The 17362-nt window shown below is 50.4% G+C and overlaps 1 long non-coding RNA gene across 1 annotated transcript; it reads right to left on the reverse strand.

The window, feature by feature from the left end:
- Nucleotides 1–313: 313 nt before the first annotated feature.
- On the reverse strand, nucleotides 314–15647 carry LOC128312433 (uncharacterized). The gene is made up of 4 exons (XR_008291754.1): nucleotides 15372–15647; nucleotides 7059–7371; nucleotides 1884–2006; nucleotides 314–1393 (listed from the first exon to the last, which is right to left on the reverse strand). It is a non-coding gene; the product is annotated as an uncharacterized LOC128312433 (long non-coding RNA).
- Nucleotides 15648–17362: the final 1715 nt, after the last annotated feature.

Consider the following 17362-nt stretch of genomic DNA (forward strand, 5'->3'; position numbering starts at 1 on the left):
CCCAAAGCCTGAGCAGAGCTATAAATCACCCGCCCAGCAGCACATACTGCCGTAAACCACAGATGTGTGGACAACGGCAAAGTGAGTGTCTGAAGACAGAAGGCAAGGTTGGCCAAGAACTTGGAAAGGGTGGCTGGTTGTTTGAGGAACTCATCCTGACCTTTCCCACTTGCAGCAGCTTTTAGCCTGACGTTTCATGGCCGATACCTTTAGAGCAGGAAGCAAATTTCTCCCAAGGAGTTTTCTTTTTTTCTTTTTCTTTTTTTTTTTTTAATAATCACCCCCCTCCCCCACCCTCCCCCCACCTTGCCCACCTCTCCTGCAAAATAGCACAGCTTTTGTTCTTAATCTTCCAGGGGGTGAAGGTTCCCTTTGAAAATGTGATGACAGGCACGGGCTCCTCCCTTCATTAAATAAATGATTATTTACTTGCACCAAAGGCTTCACAAATGGTTAAGACGGGTTTATGGGGGGGGGGGGTCTTTTTTCTTTTTTTTCCTAGAAAGATAAAGGGCTTTTTCCCTCCTGTCATATTAAAAAAAAACATTTTTTTTTGAGTATTGATTTTTTTTGGAACTTTTACGGACTATCGCATACCTGCCGAAGAGCGCACAAATCCTAAGTGTTCCGCTTAGTTTCACAAACAAACTGGTGTAACGTGTGCCCAGATCAAGAAAAAGAGCAGCGCTGTGGGTAGCTGGGGTTTGTTTCTTCCCATTAGCATGGAGGGTTCCAGTCTGCCCACGGGCCCCAGTTTATTTCCATCCTCCTCTCGAGAGGCCCTTGGGATTTGTTCATTCTTACCGAAGTTGACTGAAATCCTGTCCTTTCGCGCTGGAGCGTTAACCTTCCCTGTGTGTGTGTGTGTGTGTGTGTGTGTGTGCGCGCCTCACTCTCCAGTTGACGATAGGAATGCGTAATATATTCTTGTGGCAAAAAATAAATTCCATCATTTCAGGTGAGGGCAAGCAGCGAAGTTTCTTTTGCTTTCCTTTCTCCTTCCCATTCCAGCTTAACTCAGCTCCGTTCTTCCTGGTTTGCTGAGTTTCGTTCAAGACATTTCTCTCTGCATCGGTGCACAGATCCTAGGCAATGCACAAGGGGAAGCTTTTAAATTGTGTTTTTACACGGATGCAACTGCTGTGCCATTTGCTTTGGGTTTTTTTTTTCCCCTCACTTATCAACATATCCTGGAGATCCTTCCCCAGATCACCTCTTTAAACTGCTGAACACTCTTCCCGTGCGTGGGCAATGCCATGATTAACTTGACCAGTGTCCCACTGATGAGCATTTAGGCCGTCTCATGTTTTGTGCTCTTGCAAATACGATGGCAGCGACCATCTTTTTTTTTTTTTTTTAATGTGCTTCTTCACGACCATTTGCAAGTAGTTCTCTAGGAGAGAAACAGAGAGGTAGAATTCCTAGGCGCACACATTTGCCTTTAAGTGGTTTTTAGGAGGTCCGACGGACCGTCCAAGCCACCATGAATTCTGGGTAGAGCTCACGATATCTGTGAAGGCATTTGGCAGAATGACCCGAATTTACTCGGCTTTTTAAAGACTGGCAGATGCCCGCATTCGGAGGGAACAGAGGAGGAATTTCACGTAGAATCCATCTAGTGACAGTTTCCCCGCACCTTGGGCCCTTGGGATGGGACACCGTCCAGAGACCCCATGAGGGGAAGAATCTAGTTACTGTCTGCCTGGGGTGGGGCTGGTTCGAAATGAATATGCCTGAGATTCGAGGGGGCAGCCCTTCAGGGACAGCCACAATAGTTATGGTAATAACACGACGAACATGTGCTGAATACTTACCCCGTGTCCAGCGGTGTGCCTGGATTGCCCATTCAATTCTTGCCATTCTCTTAGGGGGAGAGTACTGACTTTTGAATCTCATTTCTCCAGCTGGACAAACGGAGCCTCGGACAGTCGCTTGTCCAAAGTCACGCGGATACAGATTACTGGGAGACTATACCGTGGGGCTCTTGCCTACAGAAAGCTCACGAGCTGGTGGGAGAAACAAAACAAACCACCAGGGGATGACAGTACCATTGGATGGGTCGTATGCAGCGTGCTTCACAGACCATCTCGAAGGCTGCCGAAGAAAGACCCCTTCTAGAAACAGGGAACCTAGAATCAGCCCCTGGACGAGAAAACCTCTCGGTCTCTCCGGGCCCTCCATGCTGCGGGACCAAGTGCTGACACCCTCTGAGGTTCAATCCAGATCTCACACAAATCTTTCCCCCGATCCAAAACCTCCGGGGGTCCGTGGGGCCAGATGTGCTTTGGTGGTGGATGGGGCCGAGAGCTCCTTTGGTTCCACCCCCCACCCCCCCACCCCCACCTTCCAGTCCCTCCCTTAACAATTAAAACTCTAAACTCATTGGCCCTCTGTTGGGTTGATGGATTGCAACTTTCTCCTTTTGGATTGATGCCTCCTGACTTTTGGACGCGGGAACAATTGATTATTACCCTTTTTAATTTTACGCCCCACCCCCCAAGTCTGCTAACCAGGCAATCGCTGGCACGGTCCATACATTACGCGCCTGATTCAGCAGAGGTCTGACACACCCGCCCAGGGGCAGAAGATTAAGCTCTTCCAAATTGCATAGATCAAGGCGAGCCCAGACTGGGTGCTTGGAGACAGGGGTGGGGGTGGGGGTGGGGGGCACCCTTTCATTCCTGCCCTTTGGAGGCCTCCAAGACTAAACAGTTTAGGCCACATCTTGAAGAAAATTGCTTTATCCTTTCACCTTTAAGTGGATTCAGGCGCAATCGGTTGACTCAGGAGCGTGCGGAGGTCAGCACACACGCACGCCAGGATGGGAGGGGGGCGTGAGGGTTGTGGGCAGAGCTTCGGGAAGAGGGGAGGCGAATAGAATAAAGGAAGATGTGAACGCGAGGGGGGTCGGTGTCTAACCTCTAACATCTGGTGCCCAAATAAGAGTGCGGTGAGGGACAGCATCCAGGCTGGGGCCGGGAGAGTGCGTCGGGAAGGAGGCGCGGTACAGGAAGCTTTCAAAGACGGTAACTGGGACGCACGAGGCCTCCTGCCCCTCTCAGATGTCACGGGAGGAAGTAGAGGGGGGTGGGAGGAGGAAGACGGTGGGAGGAAGAGGTCAGGTCTCCAATCCCCAGAGACAGGGGACACGCAAATGCTTTGCAGATGGAGGCAACGGGGAGCAGAGAACAAATCGCATCTCGATGCCTGGGAGCACAGCACAGAGGCAACGGGGGTTACTGGAACTGGGACCCCCTTTTGCAGGAGGAGGAACGCACGGCAACGTCCCCTTGACCGAGAGCATCCTACCACTGGCGGGCTGGTGCGGAGGGGCCCCGAACGCAGGCAGCTCCCCCTACCCAAGTTCCCAGCCTGAGCTGCACTGGCCCTGAATCCGCGGCCACGTCCTCCTCAGTGGGACCTGCCTGCCACCCCGGAATCAGACCTTGAGGAAAGACACCCAGAGAGAGACGTTTAGCTCCCAAGTTGCACAATTTGGCCTCCCGGGCACAGCAGGAAGGGTGCCTGTGCGGGAGCTAGACGTGGAGTCAGAGGACCAGCTTCGAAAGCACCATCCACCAGGAGAGCTGCGTGTGCTCAGAGCCCTCGTAGCTCTCTGTTCCAGCAAACGCATTCACCCCTTCTCGCTCCGTCCTCCCAGTACCACCGAATACAACTTCGTTGCCACATCTCTCCTTCTTCCTTCGTCGTTCTCAGGAAGTGTGCCGAGAGACCTCCCGGACGCTGAAGGGCCCAGGCGCTAAACTTAGCAGGGACACCAGTCAGGATTCCTTCAGCTGCAAGGAACAGAAAAGCCCACTCGCCATGCACTAAACCTTAAAGATACTTCATTTGGGCATATTTTGGACATCCGTAGACAAGTGGTTATTTTCCAGGTGCGAGCAGCCAGTCAGCTGGGCACCAAAACAAGCTGTGCCCATCTGTCCTTTCTGGGGCTCAGTATATTGACTTTTCCTGCTGAGCCACTCCTGCTTACAAGATGGCGGTCACAAGTCCAGATATCGTGACCTCAGCCAAAGGCACAAAGTGTAGGGGGGGTGGGGGGGGGTCCTTTCCTGGAATTACCTTTTCCTTCGATCAATGTTTGTAGGCAATGTTTCCAGTCATCGTTGTTGCCCCATCCAAGTCTCATGGACAAGAATTGGGTCACGTGACCACCACTAGCCCACACGCCAAAACATGAACAAAATCTACTGGTAGGAAATACAGGAAATGGCTCCTGGCTGGTCTGTCTCACCATCTCCCCCAGATTTTTCCTTCAGTGTCCTAATCTGGTGATTGGTTCCACCATCTACCCCATCACCCTAGCCAGATACGTGGGTCTACATCATCTCCTAACCAAACCATCCCTGGGTCTGCTCTCCCCCTCACCTAGTTTTCTCTTGAGCCCTGTCCTCTACACTGCTCTTTGACTCTAAGGAATCCCTCATACGGTGCTAGGCATACCACAAGCACTCGATAAATGCCAAGATTCACTTCAGTGGCTCCACAGTTCTGCAGCTGTGGGACCAACTTCATGAACAAGGAAGCTCCCACTGGAAAACTCAGGCTCCTGGGTTCCAGTTATTACTTAAGAACAGATTTGTGGTTGAATGTCCAGATATTGGAGTCACAGAGCCCGGATTCGAATTCCTCCTCCACTCCACCTCAGCTCGTGGGGCCCTGGGCAACCTGCTAAAGCACTGCGGACCTCAGTTTTCTCATCTGTGAAATGGAAATGATAATACAATTCATACGTCTTAGGACGAAGCTATGGTTAAGCACGCTAATACATTTAGGCGCTTAGCACAGCATAAACAAAGGGTGTGGCGGTTATAACAGGTATTTGTTTATGCAGCAGGACCCTTCGGCCAACATCTCCCCATGGCCCCGGCCTCCCTGCCCCTGGTGACCTGCCCACTTTCTGCTTCTACGGATTCGACTTTTTTAGATTCCGCACATCAGTGAGATCGTGTAGTATTTTTCTTTCTGTGTCTGGCTTATCTCACTTAGCATTGCGTCCTCCAGTTCCATCTGTGTTGTCTTCAATGGCGAGATCTCCTTCTTTTTTAAGGCTGAATACCGTAATGTCTTGATTCATCCGTCCCTTGACAGGTGGGTATCCCGGCTGTTGTGAGTAATGCTGAAGTGACCAATGCAGGCTTTTCTCCCCAGCCGGCCCTCGGGACACACGCTAGAGGGGCGCCGGCTCCCCACCGCAGAGTGGGGATCACAATTCCACGCTCGCCAGCCCTGGGGGCCAGTGGGGGGGCTCGGTGACCGAGGTTCACTTCCATTGCTTTAGACGGAAATGGGGCAAGAGAGCTCTCGACAGCTTTGCTGATATTTATTTCTGGCCAGATCAAAGGTCCTGTCGGCAACCTGTCCTGATGTCTTGATTCCTGTTTTTCTTAGCAAAAATTTTTTTTCCGGATGGTGTTCACTCCAAATAAGCTACTAAGAGGCCCCCAGGGAGCGAGAGAGAGAAAGAGAGAGAGGAGAGAGATGGGGCAAGTGGGACCGGATGGGTAGAATTTAGTTGTGTCTTGCATTAAATAAGACTGGTACAGATCCCCCTGGCCTGAGATCGATCAGCCACTGTCCTCCGTGGTGGGGATAAGACAAAGCTTGGGGTTCTTTCTGGGTTCCTGGTGGGAGGCACACAGCTTACAGGGCACCCAGGAAAAACTGGATGAGTAGAATTTTAACAGGGATCTTTTACTGAAAGGGAGTGTTACCTAATGGTTAAGGACGCACGACCCGGAGCCAGGCAACGTTTGAATGTCCATTCCACCACTTAACTAAGTGACCTTGGGAAAGTCTTCACCTCTCTGTCTCTTCCTCCATCTGTAAGATGGAGAGGCTAACAGCTCTTACCTTAGGCGGTGGGAAGATGAGAGAAATTTATGAAGGTAGAGCGTTAAGAACAATGCCTAGCATATGGCTACTTAAGTATTAGGGCACATGTATTTGCATCCAAACCTTACAAGAGCCTTTGACCTAGATGTTGCCATTTATAGAGTTAACTGTTTGCAACTCGTTTTGCAAGAAGAGGAAATCCAGAAAGAGGGACTTGAACAACTTGCTTTCAGCTACTAAGTAGCAAGGCCAGGGTTCACAGCCTGGGTTGCCTGACTTGTTTGCAAGATGCCTGTAGTCTGCCTCACCAGGCTAAGAGAACCAACAGGGGGCCGTTTATTCGCGGAGGGCGCAGAGAGCAAGGCTCGCTCTTCACTCTTGAGAGGGTTATCCCCGACCGAGCAAGTGAGGTGCTTTGAGCACATCGTAGCGAAGGGAGATGACTCACCCCTCGCCCTTCGCTTCTGGATTCCTGGTGATGTCTACAGGGAAGCTCCGGGCCAGCCAAGGCTGCCGTTAGTGGAAGCTTTCGGCAACTTACCAGCTCGGGGGAAACTTTGCCTACGAACTGGTTATGCCGCCCTGGGGGGGACTCACTTCCTGCCCGGCTCATGCAAGGTCTGGAGTTGGCATCTGGGATGATGTCAAAGCCCCCGTGGGCTTGGGAAGAGAAGATTCCAGTTCGCTTAAACGTGCCTTGATAAAAATACAGCCCCCCAAGCACATTCACCCCGGGCACGTCCACATCCCGCCCCAAATGTCCCCCATTGCCCTGCCTCGGCCAAAGCAGATTTGTTGGGGAGCCTGAAAGCTTGAAGAGCCTCAGGATCCTCCCAGGGAACACCAGACGGGGAACGGCCTGGGCTGCCTTCCTACAGACCCAGAAAAGGGCTTTGTTCTGTTCTGTTTTGCTTTGCGCTTTACTCTCCCTGATTTCCAATACGTGCGTCCCCTCTGATTCTCTTTTTCCTCCGGAGAGCTTCCCCCGGGCTCCCCGCGTCGCCACGCAAATAGCGGCCACTGACATTGACCGAGCGGGTCCTAGGAGCCAAGAGCCGTGCCCCCTCCTTTACACATATCACCCTCTTTACATTCACAGCAAACATTCGCGTAAGCACGTGACCCCACACGCTATGATCTTTCCCATTACGCGCCTGTTTCGCTCGCGGACAGTGAAGTTAATCCTCACAACCACTTACTAAGTGAGCCCTTGTGCGTGTCAGGCATTGTGCTGGAGCAGTTGCGCGCTCCAGCCGACAGCCCTCGGCGCTGATATCAGGTGCCCCATTACACAGACGAGCACGTGAGTTCAGAGAGGCCAAGTGCATGGCCCCAGGACAAGGACCTGGTGAGTACGGGAGCCAGTTCGGGGAATCATGTTTGATGGGTCCAAGGCCCAAGAGCTTTGTTCCGGGTCGTGGCGACTCCTACCAGGTGTCAGCTTCTCAAGGGCTGGGCCGGCATTCCAGGCTCTTCGTGCCCCCCTTGGCGTCTGGCTGTGAACTGGATGAACTGAAAAAAAAAAGGGGGGGGGGCGAGGGCGGTAGAATCAAGGAACCTGTTAGCCACACGTCTGTCTGCTCAGTGTGGACGTTAGTTTGCAAGCTGGTGTACAAACGGCAGAAACAAGATGTTTCTGTTTTTCTTCTGAAGTTTGTTTTCAGTGTGTGTTCATTTTTGAGAGACAGAGAGAGACGGAGTGCAAGCAGGGGAGGGGCAGAGAGAGAGGGAGACGCAGAATGGGAAGCGGGCTCCAGGCTCCGGGACGCGGGGCTCGAACTCACGAACTGTGAGATGATGACCTGAGCCGAAGTCGGACGCTTAACCGACTGAGCCCCCCAGGAGCCCCCCAAGATGTTTCTTTTTTTAATGATCAACCAAAGAAAATTGGAAATAAGAATGAAGTTACTGTCAGTCTCTTATGCCCAGGGTGACTTAAGTCCTGACAGACACCTGGTGAGCGAATGCACTTGTCTATTCAACTCACGTGGCACTTGAGACCATCTCTCAGATATTCGCCACGCATCTTGGACTTGTGTGTCCACAGCTAAGGTCCTGACCATTCCCCACCTTGCAGTTGCCCCCACCTTTCCCATCTCTGTGAAAGGAAACCCTCTCTTTCCAGGTCCTCAAACCTTTGCAACTATCCTTGACCCCTCTCTTTCTCACACCCCACATGAACCTACCAGAAAAATCTGCTTCCGAAATATCTCCTGAAATCTGACGACTTCTTGCCTCTCCCACTGCTCCTGTCGCGGTCTGAGCTGCTGTCACTTCTCACCGGGATTACAGCAACCCCCCCCCCCCACCCCTCCGCCCCACCGGTCTCTCTGAGACACCTCTCTCCTTCCCCCTCTGGTTCATTCTCCCCTCACCAGCCAGAGGGGTCCTGCTCAGAGCTAGTTAGATGATTTCACCCACCTGCTCAAAACTCTCCAGCAGGCTTCCACAGGGCCTTTGCACAGTGGTTCCCTCTGCTTGGGATTCTTTGCCCTTGGAAGCTGCAATCTCTTTGTTGTTGTTATTTGATTTTTTGCTTTTTGAGTGTTTTCGTTTTCGTTTTGTTGTTATTGTTTTTGGTTTTTTTGTGTTTTATTTTTTGTTGTTTTTTGTTGTTTTTGTTGTTACCTTCCTGCTGAGCCAACTCTGACTGCCCTTTATATACCCCTCTCGGGGTGCCTGGGTGGCTCAGTTGATTAAGCATCCAACTCTTAATTTCGGCTCAGGTCGTGATCTCACTACTTTGCGGGCTCCAGCCCCGTGTCTGAGAGTGGATGGAGCCTGCTTGGGATTCTCTGTCTCCCTCTCTCTTCTCCGCTCACTCTCTCTCAAAAATAAATAAACATTAAAAAAATAAAATAAAATAGACCCCTCTCCACTTTCTTAGCACCCAGCATTCTCTAATCTCCCTTAACCCGCTTCATTTTTCTCCAGAGCTAAATTCTATTTATATCTATGGAACCCTTTTTTTTTTTTTAATGTGTATTTATTTTTGCGAGAGAGAGCAAGCGGGCTAGGGATAGAAAGAGAGGGAGACACAGAATCCGAAGCAGGCTCCAGGTTCTGAGCTGTCAGCACAGGTCCGGATGTGGGGCTCGAACTCACCAACTGCGAGATCAAGACCCTGACCGAAGTCGGACACTTGACCGACTGAGCCCCCCGGGCGGGCGCCCCTGGACCCTTACTATTATATACCAGCATATAAGCTTCATGAGGACAGGAGCTGCCTGTGTCAAGCAAATCTTAAGCCTGGCAAAGAGTAAATATTTGTTGAACGAATGAATGAGTGAATGGCTATGAGGCATTGGTTTCCTTTCACCCCAGTCCAGAAAGGTCTCCAACAGAACTTTCTGTGATGATGGAGACATGCTACATGCTACATCTGAGTTTTCCCACCCAGTATCCACCAGCTACATGTGGTTATTGAGCACTTGAAACAGAGCAAGGGAGGTACTGTACTGAGTTTTGATTCACAGACTTTATTTTTCGGAGACATTTTGGGTTTACAGGAAAACTGAGCAGAAAGTACTTAGAAGGGACTGCATTTTCCATTTGATTTCACGTTCGTTAATTTCCATAGCCATCCAGCGCTCACCATCTTGGGCAGGGCAGGGCTAGCCTGAGACCTCGTCCTGCCGTCACCGCCCGTCAGCCCCCCGAGGGGTTCCCGCAGAGGGTCCCCGGCAAGGCAGCAAGGGTTTTCCCCCAGAGGTAGTCACCAAAGCCCCGAAGGCTGGGTCAGCCTCCTAAGCAGAAAAGTTTGCGGATCGCGCTTTCGGAAAGAAGGAAGCCGGATCGCCCAGCAACTCGAAACGTGCGATGAAGACAAGCCGATTGCAAACAGAGAGGCCCCTGGCCATCTCGTGAGTCTTCTCAGGAATCCGCTCCTGAGCCTCCGGCCTGACCCACCTCCTCGGGGGCTGCCTCTTCTGTTCACACTTCCCTTCACCTCCTGTGCTCTCCTGGGGGCCCCAACCTGCCTCTTCTGCTTCGCACCCCTATCCAGCCGGGCTAAGGGCTACCTTGGGTCCCGGCGATCATTCTTCCTCTCCGGAGCCCCGCTCTGTAATCTGGCTTTTCATCTCCATAACAACCAGGAAAGCAAATACCCCCCTCCCCCCGCCCCAGCTACAACAAAGATTTTTTTTTTCTAAAGGGTGAAGTGAATGAAGAGGAGAGAGAATAAAATCCAAAAAGGGGGCGGGGGGGGGAGGTAAATAAACCTTGCCAACAAATAAATAGAGACCTTTCTAAGGGAGAGCAAAGGGACACAGAGAGCTGCCTGTAATTAGCGGCCACCACAGCCCCAACCAAAATCAGACATTCAGCCTTTGCCACTTCGTTGCCATGGAAATGGGACCCGAGATCTGCCAGGCTGTCCTGCAGAAGTGGTTCCTTCCCTGACCGTGCCCACATCAAAGAGGGTCTTCCCATGCTCGCTGATGGCGTGGACCGCACCCGGGACCCCATCGAGCCTCTAAAGAGGGCAGGCGGGGGGGTGGGGGGGGGGAACAGTAGGAAAAATTCCCAAGCGTCCCAAGCCAGACGCGGCAGGGGAAGGACCGAGCCAAGTGTGACCTTAGGGGGTTTCCATGCCTTGGGGCTGCGTGCCAGCCATCGGAGGCTTCCACTGGTCACACTACTTTTGACATCTGTTTTCATTCTTTTTTCTCTATGCTTGAAAAAAAAAAAAAAGGTCCTCTTGAACACAGAGAACGGACTGGGGGTTATCAGCGGTGGTGGAGGGGCGCCCTCCGAAGTAGAAACTTCCAGTTATAAAATTAATAAGTCCCGGGGATGTCATGCATGGCATGGAGACTACAGTTAATACTTCTGAGTCCATTTGAAAGTTGCTAAAGGAGGAGATCTTAAAAGTTCTCATCACAAGAAAAAAGAAAAACCGTAACCATGTGCGGTAATGGATGATAATTAAGCTTATTGAGAATTATTTCGGGGCGCCTGGGTGGCTCAGTTGGATAAGTGTCCGACTTCAGTTCCGGTCATGATCTCACGGTTCGTGGGTTCGAGCCCCGCATCCAGCTCTGTGCTGACAGCTCAGAGCCTGGAGCCTGTTTCAGGCTCTGTGTCTCCTTCTCTCTCTGCCCCCTCCTCCACTCACGCTCTGTCTCTCTCTCTGTCTCTCAAGAATAAATGTTAAAAAAATTTTTTTTAAAAAAGAGAATTATTTCACTCTTTACGTATCTATATATCAATGTCGATACATATCTATTAGATTGTTTCAGGTATACAACATAGTGATTCATGTATTGATATCTATCGATATCTACATATTGATATATCGATATCGATATCTATATATCAATAGATATCAATAGATGAATCACTATGTTGTATACCTGAAACCAATATAATGCTATATGCCAACATTCTATACATTGCTATATGATGCATATATAATGCTATATGTCAATAATTTTTGTAAATTTTTATTTTCATGTATTTTTAAATGTTTATTTATTTTTGAGAGAGAGAGAAACAGGGCAAGCAGGGGAGGGGCGCAGAAAGAGGGAGACACAGAATCCAAAGCAGGCTCCAGGCCCCCGGCTGCCAGCACGGAGCCTGATACAGGGCTAGAACTCACCAACAGTGACATCATGACCTGAGTCACAGTCGGACACTTAAGCAACTGAGCCACCCAGGTGCCCCATTTTTTAAAATTTTTAGTGAAAATGGCGACTTTATCTACATATATAGAAAGTGGCTGAGGAAAAGAAGATAAGGTTCTGGTCATATTGTTCTTATGGTTTTACTTCCCGCTTTTTACCCATTTCATCGTGGAAAGTAAACAAGGTCACATGTTATTTATCTTTCACATTGCTGGTCAGGGTCCAGGCTGGAGACAGAAAGCCTACGGGTTATTTTAACAGAGATAATCTAATTGAGGTATATTATGCATTGTGTTGTTTGTCCTCGCTCTGGGGGGGGGGGGTAATTAGCTCATTGGCTATCACTTCAAAATTGCTTCACAAGCCATCTTTTTAAAAAATTTTTTCTCATGTTTATTTATTTTTGAAAGAGAGACAGAGTATGACTGGGGGAGGGGCAAAGAGAGAGGGAGACAAAGAATCCAAAGCAGGCTCCAGGCTCTGAGCCATCAGCACAGAGCCCGACGCGGAGCTCGAATCCACGAACTGCGAGATTATGCCCTGGGCCGAAGTGGGACGATTAATCGATGGAGCCACCCAGGCAGCCCATTTCACTCGCCGTCTTGCAGGATGAGGGTCATGCTAAGTGGTGACCAGCGACGGTAAAGAGAGAAGACAGAGCATGGTGAGGCATCACATGATGGTAACTGTAGAAAGACTGGGAAGATGAAAGGAAGAGATTGAGATCATTCAGCTCAGTTGGGAAGTCCCGGCAGAGCCTAGACCCAGACCCCAGAGGACAGGTACCGCCCGGCTGTCACGGGTACCTTTGAGGGAGCGCAGAGAGAGCCTGGCTCCGACAGGGTAGAAAAGTTGCAAGGCGGATCCACAGGCTGCTGCTGAAATGAGTCACTGCGGCGGCACCTGGGTGGCTCAGTCGGTTAAGCGGCCAACTTCGGCTCAGGTCGTGATCTCGTGGCTGTGAGTTCGAGCCCCGCGTCGGGCTCTGTGCTGACAGCTCAGAGCCTGGAGCCTGCTTCGGATTCTGTGTCTCCCTCTCTCTCTGCCCCTCCCCCGTTCATGCTCTGTCTCTCCCTGTCTCAAAAATAATTAAAACGTTGAAATGAGTCACTGCGGCCGGGGTGATCTGATAGGGACAGGAGGCAACCAGGAAGGAACGAGTTCCTCCCTCCTCCTGCCTTCCATCATCTCTACGAGCCACCTGCCGGTAGAACGTTTCACAGACTCCCAGCCTCCGCATCACAAAGCCAAGCCTAGAAGGATGGAATCGGAGCCAAAAGGCAACGACGCCCCGTCGCTATGTGGTTGTTACCTACTTTGATGAGTCCCCCACGCTGGACGTTAGGGTGTTGCCAATCCTTTGCCATTATAGATATGGCTTCGGTGGTGGTCTTCTGCACCTGCAGCTTTGAGTGCCCGCAGATGACTTTGTTTGTGAAACATGCGCCAACGTGGCAGCAGCTTGCTGAACACCGTGGGCCTTTTTAGGGGTCCTGATGCCTGCGGCCAAAACGTCTCCCTTAAAGACCGCGTCAGTTTCAGGGCTCCCTATCGATCAGCGTCCCAAATCCACCTCACTGGTTGTGAAATGACTGAGTGTGCCTTCACAGATGCGGCCCCCCCCCCCGAGCCCCGAAACTTACTTTCCGGGTCCTTCTCTGCTCATCGCCAGACCGCAGCCCACGGTCACATTTCCTCTCCTCTGATTAACTAGAGGGCCTCTCATTCATTGGCCGCTCACCTCATCCTCTCTGGTCCCGCCTCCCTTCTTTCTCCACGTGGTCAGCAAAGCGTATCGGGTAAGAGAGAGGGCTCTGGGACAGACTGCCCACATCCACACCGGACTCCATCAGTGGCTAATGGTGTGGGCTGCAGGGGAGTAGCCGGGTCTCCCTAAGTCCGGGTCCCTAATTAATCCGATGGCAGTGACAACCCTGGGTACTAGAGAGGGCTGTGAGGCTCAGCTGTGATCCTGCAAGGGACGTGGTCTACATAGCATGAGTTCAGAGCGTGCTAGTCATTGCTGTTGCGATTACTGGCATCATTTTGTTTAGCTAGTAAGCTCATCGAGGGCAGGAATCGTGTTCCTAGAATTTTTTTTTTTTGATCACTCTTCCTCTATTTCATGAGGATGCTAAGAAGTAGATACCCAGACAAGTTAGCTAACGCAAAAGGGGATTATCAAAATCAGGAGAATCTCAACAAAGTCGACTTGAAGAAGTAAAGCCCAGCCCCACGGGTCCCCAGCCCCTCTCTCTAGGGACACATACAGCCCATCTCTGCTGTATGCTACCTTGGGTTCTCTCCCTCTGACCACCAGCTGTGTTTAAAGACTCGAGCAGCTCCTTCTGCAATCAGGGGGCTCTGGTCCCAACCCTGGGGACCAGACTGTCCCTTCCCCCTTAGACTCATGCTTCTTGGATCAATTCCCCAACGTGAAGAATTGGGTTGATTGTGCCTCTGGACTACACTTGGACGAATCAGATAAGGGTCACAGGGCCCCTAACGCAGGCATGTGTGCCTCAGTTTACTGCTTCAGAAAGGGTGGGAGGGAGGGACAGTCCTGAGGAGGCAGCATGAGCTGAGATGCTCACGCATGCCTGCTGTTCTCTCCACGTCACAATGCCCGGCAGAGACCTCTGCACATAAAAGGGACACAATCAGTATTTGTTGATTAATATCCAGTGAGGGAGTTTCACGCCCATGGTCTTCAAAAGCTCATTGCCACCCCTTTCCTGATAGTGCTTTTAAAATTCTCCCCAGAAATGTCCCCAAATGCAGAGAAGACCCTTCTGGTTTGAGACGTAGCCCCCAGAGGCCTATTCAAGAGGAAAGACCTTCGAAGTCCTGCACTTTATCTTGGAAGTTCTAGTGACCTCTGAATTCTACTTTGTAGTCAATCTCCTTTACAATAAAAACAGTATTTCCCCTACTTACTATTGAGTAAAATCACGTGCCAGAAAGCTTTGCCATCTTTTTCGCGCAGAATTTTCTACACCGCGATAGCCTGTGAATTGCCTGCACTAAACGGTGTGCTCCTTTGAGGAAGAACCTATATCCATTTTCATCACTGTCGGATGGTCTAGGTCATAGCACGAAGCCGATTATAGAGCAGGTGCGCCACAAATGTCCCTTAAATGGAAAAATGGATGAACTAGCGAGTGAGTGAGGGAGGGAGGGAGTGAGTGAATGAGGAATGAGTGGATGGATGGATGGATGGATGGATAGACGGACGGTACAGTAAATGGATACCTAAGTGGATGGACAGATAGATGCAGGGATGAATGGATGCATGGGTGGATAAATGAAGTCATATGTGTCCCATCTTGAGAAGCAGCAAAATGAAAGTCTAGCCTGCTCACCCTCTCAATTCTCAGGTCACTTCTCATTTTCCATGAGTTGAGGCAAATAACATCTGAACCAAAGAACAACTGTCACCCTCATCAACCACCTCCCAAAATATAAATATCCTTTCAAAGGAAGAACTGAACTGGGCCACCCCCCCATCGCACTGGTTTCTACTGCTGAGTTTAACCAATTCTTCCCAGAAGTGAAGATCCCCTGATCTTATGAAAAGAAAGAAACGTGACGATACGTAGGCTGGACAAGCCAACAGCAAGTCAGAAACCCAGAAGTGAGAGCTGCTTTCTGGTTTCTTCTTCCCAAACCCAAGAGCAGATACTGGAGGAGAAGGGTGAAAAAGAGGGGGAACGGAACAGAGCAGGGGAGGAAGAGCAAAGAAGAAAAGAAAGAAGGGGGCCGCCATTTTCTAAGGGCCATCATACGCTGTATACATATGTTATTTATTTATTCAGCAAATCAATAGCGAGCTAGGCAGTCTCCTAAGTCACCGGGGACACAGCCGTGAAGACGTTGCCCACATACCTGCCTTCCTGGGGCTTGTGTTCTGTAGGAGATCAGCCTTGGCTCCATCAAGAGTTGGGTCCAGACTGATGTGTGGCATTCCAACCCTCACACGGGAGGAAACCAAGGCACGGAAAAGTTAGGTGACCTTCTGGGATGATCATCAAAGCTTTTCCAAGTGATTTCTATGTAAGAAGGAAAAGACAGCGTGGATGCATAAATGAAGGGAGAATGAATTAATGCCCCCCCAAATAGAACAAGCCCACTTAATTTCATGGTCCCCCCACGCTCACATGTTGCAATATTCCATCTCTCAAGTCTACAACGGGATGGTAAAGGACTTCATACATTCACAATAAATCCATATCGTTTTGAGCTCTGGCTGTATCCCCAGGGACATAAATAACTTTCCCCCGATAAATGTGCAGCCACACTCATGAGTGTTTTCAGATGAAATAATTAGCAGCAATACAGTGAGATTTATGTAGAATAAATGGAGATTTATTCTACAGCCAGTCCTTCTTCACACGCTAATCAAATGTCTACACAGTGTGTTAATCGTGCTCAGTAGCCAGGCAAATCCTCAACTGCCTTGCTCAGGGGAGGTCAGAATGACCCAGACAGAAGCTGGGATCAAAAGACTGATTTCCGCTGCCGTTTCGAATCTTCCCAGACTCATCCAGAATGTTCTGGTTCCCTTAAAAATAACTCTAACCGTAAACCTTTTTCTCCATTTCGACAGATGATTCTACTTCTCGTTCTCCCTATGTCCACTCTGTCATCAAACCCTGGCCCTCCCACCTCCAAAATAGCTCTTGAAAGTGTCCGCTTCTCTGTGAGTCAACCATCAACTCTGGGCCCAAGCCACCGTGGCATGTTTCTTAGTCATCCAAGGGGGTCTCCCCACATCTACCTGTGCCCCCCTCCATTCCATTCTCCACTGCAACCAGAGTGGCGTTCTCAAAGGCAGATTTCATCAAGGTCACCGTTGCGAAATTTTCACTGACTCCCCAGAGTTCCCAGGATAAGTGCCAGAATCTGTTCCGTGGCTTCCGTGGGCCTGTGGGACGTGGCCTGGGCTAACCTTCCTGCTTCACAGCTCAGCACACTCTTGCTCTCATGTTCACTGCGGTCACACCAACATGCTTGTCCTTCCTCCAGCACTCGGACTGTCTTTATTTCACCCCCTTTTGCATATATGGTTCTGTCTGCCTGGAATAAATTCCTGTTCCCTCTTCATATCAGGGCGCTATGCCATATAACAAATTAATCACGAACTTAGTGGCTTAGGGTCAAATGACATTTATTATCTCCCAGTCTCTGTGGGTCAAGGGTCTGAGCCTGGCTTAGCTGGGTCCTCTGCTTTGGGTCTCCCACGAAGCTACAACCAACTTCTCACTCAGGGCTGAGGTCTCATCTGAAAGCTCAACGAGGGAAGAGCACAGTTCCAAGCCCACTGGGCTGTTTACAGGATTCAGCTCCTCATGGGCTGTTGGACTGAGAGCCTCAGTTCCGGGCTGGCTATTGGCTGGAGGCTGCTTTCAATTCCCTATCACGTGGAACTCTCCAGCACGGCCCTCTCATCTGCGCACGTAAGCTAAGACAGCAAAAGAAAGGGTCGGCTTCCGAGACAGAAGTTACAGTCTTACATAATATAATAATGGAAAGGACATCGCATTGCTTTTGCCTTAAGCTATGGAGAAAGTCACCCGTCCTGCCCACCCTCAAGGGCACAGACACCAGGAGGCAGGGATCATGGGGGCCATCCTGGAGTCGGCCATATTCTTCCCCTAGCCTGAAAAACAAAACAAAACAAAACCATGTCCCCTCAGATCTTTGCTTACATGTCACTTCTTTAGAGAAGCTTGAAACTTCCAACTGAAATCCCTCCCCACCCCTTACATGCCCACACGGTAACCTGCATTTCCCTTAAATTACACCTGTGCCCTTCTCTTCACTTGCCTTGATGATTGTATTCACCAATAACCCGTTAGGTTCCATAAAGGCAGGGA

Source organism: Acinonyx jubatus, chromosome D3 (genome assembly GCF_027475565.1).
Source record: "Acinonyx jubatus isolate Ajub_Pintada_27869175 chromosome D3, VMU_Ajub_asm_v1.0, whole genome shotgun sequence".
NCBI classification, from domain to species: Eukaryota; Metazoa; Chordata; class Mammalia; order Carnivora; family Felidae; genus Acinonyx; species Acinonyx jubatus.